The following is a 6,000-nucleotide window of genomic DNA, read 5'->3' as shown; positions in this document are numbered from 1 at the left end:
GGATAAAGTAATCCTTCTAACCCCCCCCCCCCTTTAAAAGATTTAGATGCACTATTGTAAAGTGGTTGTTCTACTGGATATTATAGGTGAATGCACCAATTTGTAAGTCGCTCTGGATAAGAGCGTCTGCTAAATGACTTAAATGTAAATGTAATTATTTTTGGCAGGGTACTCTCCTGACATAATCTAATTGTCACATCCTGACCAGCAGAGGGAGCAATTGGATTAGTTTTGGTCAGGATGTGACAGGGTTTTTGTGTGTGTGTGAATGGTTGTTGGTGATTAGGACTCCCAATTGAAGGCAGGTGTGTTGAGTTGCCTTTGATTGGGAGTCCTATATAGGAGTGTGTGTTTTTCTTTGGGGTTGTGGGTAATTGTTTCTTGTTTAGTGTGGTTGCACCTGACAGGACTGTTGGCTGTCAGTTTCCTTGGTTTTTGTTTTTGTATAGTGTTCTTTCCAATTAAATTGAAGGATGAATACTAACTCTGCTGCATTTTGGTCCTTTCCTGAAGACAGCTGTGACAGAATTACCCACCAAACCAGGACCAAGCAGCAGAGGAACGAGGAAGAAGGATGGACATGGGCAGAGTTAAGGAGGAGCGTTTCCAGGGCTATGGAGGAGTGTAGTAAACTCGAGAGGCAGCCTCAAGAATGTTTTTAAGTCACTCTGAATAAGAGCGTCTGCTGAATGACTTAAATGTAAATGTAAAATGTTTTTGGGGGGGGCACAAGGGCTGTTTGGTGGGGCAAGATGGGAGCCCCAGGCCAGCTCCCCGTACCCTTGTAGGGCAGAGACAGACTGGACAGGTCCCGTGCTTTGGGGTTGGGGCTGTGGTGAGGCCTGGGATTTTCAGGCCGGTAGGCACAGTATCAGCGCCCCGCATGTGCCAGGGCGAGGTGAGCATCGAGCCGGAAGGGGTGATGCCAACCCTGCGCTCAAGACCGCCAGTGCGCCTCTACGGTCCGGTGTTTCCCACTATACGCACTAGCATGGAGGTGCGTGTCTCCAGGCTGGCACGTCCGGTACCAGCCCCACGCATCAGGCGTCTAGTGCGTCAGCCCAGCCTCGCCAATCAAGAGTCACCAGAGCCGTCCGCCAGTCAAGAGACGCCAGAGCCGCCCGCTAGTCAGGAGCAGCCAGAGCCGCCCGCTAGTCAGGAGCAGCCAGAGCCGCCCGCTAGTCAGGAGCAGCCAGAGCCGCCCGCTAGTCAGGAGCAGCCAGAGCCGCCCGCTAGTCAGGAGCAGCCAGAGCCGCCCGCTAGTCAGGAGCAGCCAGAGCCGCCCGCTAGTCAGGATCTGCCAGAGCCGCCCGCTAGTCAGGAGCTGCCAGAGCCGCCCGCTAGTCAGGAGCTGCCAGAACCGCCCGCTAGTCAGGAGCTGCCAGAGCCGCCCGCTAGTCAGGAGCTGCCAGAGCCGCCCGCTAGTCAGGAGCTGCCAGAGCCGCCCGCTAGTCAGGAGCTGCCAGAGCCGCCCGCTAGTCAGGGGCTGCCAGAGCCGCCCGCTAGTCAGGGGCTGCCAGAGCCGCCCGCTAGTCAGGGGCTGCCAGAGCCGCCCGCTAGTCAGGGGCTGCCAGAGCCGCCCGCTAGTCAGGGGCTGCCAGAGCCGCCCGCTAGTCAGGGGCTGCCAGAGCCGCCCGCTAGTCAGGGGCTGCCGGAGTGGCCCGACTGCCCGGAGCTGCCGGAGTGGCCCGACTGCCCGGAGCTGCCAGAGTGGCCCGACTGTCCTCCGGCCCAGCCCGAGTGGCCCGCCTGTCCTCCGGCCCAGCCCGAGTGGCCCGACTGTCCTCCGGCCCAGCCCGAGTGGCCCGCCTGTCCTCCGGCCCAGCCCGAGTGGCCCGCCTGTCCTCCGGCCCAGCCCGAGTGGCCCGCCTGTCCTCCGGCCCAGCCCGAGTGGCCCGCCTGTCCTCCGGCCCAGCCCGAGTGGCCCGCCTGTCCTCCGGCCCAGCCCGAGTGGCCCGCCTGTCGTCCGGCCCAGCCCGAGTGGCCCGCCTGTCGTCCGGCCCAGCCCGAGTGGCCCGCCTGTCGTCCGGCCCAGCCCGAGTGGCCCGCCTGTCGTCCGGCCCAGCCCGAGTGGCCCGCCTGTCCTCCGGCCCAGCCAGAGTGGTCCGTCTGCCAGGGTCAGCTCGAGTGGCCCATCTGCCCGGCGCAGCTATCGGCGCCACCAAAGTGGACGACGCCGAAGGTGGAGCAAGGTTTACGTCCCGCACCTGAGCCACCTCCAGGATAGGTGGGTTGGGGAGGGAGGGTGTAGCACAGTGCCGTCGTTGACGGCAGCCACCCTCCCTTCCCTCCCTTATTGTTTAGGGGTTATTGTTTATTGGTTTTGTTGGGGTATTGGGGATTTTTTTGTTGTGTTTTCTTTTTGTAAGGTGCATTACGGGGTCTGCACCTTGAGGGGGGGTACTGTCACATCCTGACCAGCAGAGGGAGCAATTGGATTAGTTTTGGTCAGGATGTGACAGGGTTTGTGTGTGTGTGTGAATGGTTGTTGGTGATTAGGACTCCCAATTGAAGGCAGGTGTGTTGAGTTGCCTTTGATTGGGAGTCATATATAGGAGTGTGTGTTTTTCTTTGGGGTTGTGGGTAATTGTTTCTTGTTTAGTGTGGTTGCACCTGACAGGACTGTTGGCTGTCAGTTTCCTTGTTTTTTGTTTTTGTATAGTGTTCTTTCCAATTAAATTGAAGGATGAATACTAACTCTGCTGCATTTTGGTGCTTTCCTGAAGACAGCTGTGACACTAATGTAAAGCCTTTTTGAAATCGGACAGTGTGGTTAGATTAAAACCTCTTACATCTAGACGTTCCGCTAGCGGAACACCTGCTCCAATATCCAATGATGGGCGTGGCGCGAAATACAAACTCCTCGAAAATCCGAAAACTTCAATTTTTCAAACATATGACTATTTTACACCATTTTAAAGACAAGACTCTCCTTTATCTAACCACACTGTCCGATTTCAAAAAGGATTTACAACGAAAAATAGTCATATGTTTGAGAAATAGCATTTATGAGGTATTTGTATTTCGCGCCACGCGATTCCACTGGCTGTTGACTACCTTGCCCAGGGAGGTTAACATATGTCTTGAGGTCAACATCAATTCTTACTGACCTCCAGGCATTGACTTGGAAATTATCTGATTACGTCAGACTAATTCTGAACAGGTTGCAGCCTACTAGGATACTTGGTTTTCTTTCCCTTGGCATGTAAGCATAAACGCACATGTACAACGGAACATTTAATGAGGGTTTATGGTAGAATCACTAAAGGGTCTGAGCAAAATACCAGCCTTAGTAAAGTGGAAAATTTACTCAGAGGCCTTTGACGCTACAGTACTCACAAGTTTCTCAACAGAGGTCCATAGGTCATCCCTGTAGACTGCCCGAAGCTGGTGCCTTACAGCTGTAGACTTATCATGTAGTTATCAACTAAGGATAGTGGCCTAAGCAACACACCGTGAATGAGGAACGCCCTACATATGACATTAGACAATGCCGTGATAGGGTAATTTTGCCAAGACCGTGGACCTTCTTTGCGAGGCATTGGAAACCCTCCCTGGTCTTTGTGGTTGAATCTGTGTTTGAAATTCACTGCTCGACTGAGGGACCTTAAAAATAATTGTATGTGTGGGGTACAGAGATGAGGTAGTCATTCAAAAATCATGCTAAACACTATCATTGCATACAGAGTGAGTCCATGCAATTTATTATGTGACTTGTTAAGTGAATTTTTGCTCCTGAACTTATTAAGACTTATTAAGACTCCAGATATCAGATACATTTTTTTATACATTTGTAAAAATGTAGAAAAACATGATTCCACGTTGATATTATGGGGAATTGTGTGGAGGCCAGTAACGACAAAATCTCAATTTAATACATTTGAAATTCAAGCTGTAAAACAACAAAATATCAAAAAGTCAAAAACAATGCTAGTTACATAATTGCCTGGCCAATGCTTTCTTAACCCATGTAAACCCATTTGAACGCATGGACTTCACTACAAACATATTGACATAATAAACTGATTACAAACTATATCATACTTGGCACAGTTTCCTCCAGGTAGTCGAACCACTGACGGAGAGTGGAGTCACCCATCATAAGGATCTGTTTGTCCTTCAGGCATCCAGATATCAGTTTAGCTGAGGGAAAGGATTTTGAGTCACAAACCAGGGACGTCCAGTGATCCTGGAGGTAGAATCCAGCTGGTACTGAGGTGTGCAAACCAGGACGACATTTTGTTTGTGATCCTAGAGAGAGAAAAAATACTTTCAGGCCTATGTTAGAACAACATGGGGTTAATAGATAACAGTGTGTTAATAATTAATCATATGCGTTAGGCTAAAGCATGTGACTTATTTGAAATGTTTTTATATATCCTCATTTTGACATTCATTGTGATAATCCCACAACTAATCATATGATAATTTAAATGTTTTTAGTATCATCTATTAATATAAATTATTCAAATGAGATGCATCACCTTGAAGCAACCATTATGTGCAATCATTGTAGTTATGAATTTTAAAAAATTCTCATGAAAGTCAAAGCTGTGAGAAACACATATGAATGTCTCTGCAAAAGTCTTGTGAGTTACAGTCAATTAGCTAGGCCTATGTCAGACTTGGCTGTTGGTTCATAAGATAAGCAAAGGAGAAGTAGTTTGGAACAACTTACGGATTTCAGTGTCCTGTTGCTGGACATCGATAGCTGAATCGTCACCTGGTACAATAATGTTTGTGGAACTGCCAGAGAAGAAGGATGTTTACAATTATTTCAAACGTTGTTAACAAATAACCAAAAGTTTTTTCATGAGTTTTTGTTCTTAGTACTGTTTACTACGTGGCTGCTGTGCCGTATGTTTCAACATCTTTGCTGCAAGAGACATTTTTATGTTTCACACCAGGGCCTCTTCCAAATAAAAGAGTTCCACACGCAATACTCAACCTGAGACAGCCATCAATACTACAAACCAAATTACAGAACAATTCAATAGTTATGATGTTTAAGTTCAATGTACTCTCACCTCAAGTACTCTCTATCATCAGTAATGGTTCAATATATATATATATTTTTTATAATGGTTTCAATCACTAACGGTTGAATGTGGGCTGGTCTGATTTAATTCCCATAAGATAAATTTCCCCCAAAATGTACATTTTGTGTTGTTACTAAAAGTATTGAGATATTTCCTACATTCCCAGCCTCATTTTATGTCATGCTTATATGACTGTATAGCAGTGAGAAAAATGGGACGTGCAATTTAATGACATAATAACATTGTATTCCTGAGATGATTAAAAGATAATTCTACATAGAGTCATTTTCGGCATCAAATGGGAAACCGTCCACGCAAATCAGACTGTAATACATTACACATTACAAACGATCATTTTTAAGCAAAGGGCCTTGGTAACTACATTCCATTCACCTCATATCAGTCAACATACAGTAATACACTACCGTTCAAAAGTTAGGGGTCTATTTATTAATAATAATAAATATAGGACCTACTATGTATTGTAGTTCACAGCTCAATTGAAAATGACGCACAAAGCAATACACACTAATACTGTATACTGTATCGTCGTTCCCACTGTGCTCCCTGCCTTAGTGGGACCACTCCTTAAAACCAGAGGAATGCCTCTAAAATTAATAAAACGTCATTCACTCTAACAGGACATTCTCCTATTGTTGCCACTTTCCAGTTTGGCCTTGCCCTAGGGACCCTCACAGCCCAGCAAATCTTACTGCAGTACATCAGCTGATAATCCAATCTTGAATAAACAACAAGTGTTTGTCTGTCACGCCATACATTTTTTTCCCCCCGTATCTTCTAAATGAAAATCTTTGTATTAAACAAATACGTTTTTCTTTGTATACATAGTTTAGTTATTCTTCTTCATGCAATACATAATTTGTCATTTGGGGGGGGATTTTGTTTGGGTTTATCATTGTAACGGCTGTCTTCGTCGTCAGACGAAACAGAGAAGTCATCG

The 6,000-nt window shown here is 47.0% G+C and overlaps 1 long non-coding RNA gene across 2 annotated transcripts; it reads right to left on the bottom strand.

The window, feature by feature from the left end:
• Positions 1 to 3,676: 3,676 nt before the first annotated feature.
• Positions 3,677 to 5,811, bottom strand: LOC115169567 (uncharacterized). Of its 2 annotated transcripts, XR_003870888.1 has the most exons (3): positions 5,516 to 5,811; positions 4,679 to 4,746; positions 3,677 to 4,251 (listed from the first exon to the last, which is right to left on the bottom strand). It is a non-coding gene; the product is annotated as an uncharacterized LOC115169567 (long non-coding RNA). The 2 variants fall into 2 exon arrangements; XR_003870886.1 differs by lacking the exon at positions 5,516 to 5,811 and having other exon boundaries at positions 4,679 to 5,471.
• Between the last annotated feature and the right edge of the window lie 189 nt (positions 5,812 to 6,000).

Source organism: Salmo trutta, chromosome 3 (assembly GCF_901001165.1).
Source record: "Salmo trutta chromosome 3, fSalTru1.1, whole genome shotgun sequence".
NCBI lineage: Eukaryota > Metazoa > Chordata > Actinopteri > Salmoniformes > Salmonidae > Salmo > Salmo trutta.
This window is presented reverse-complemented; position numbering and strand designations above follow the sequence as displayed.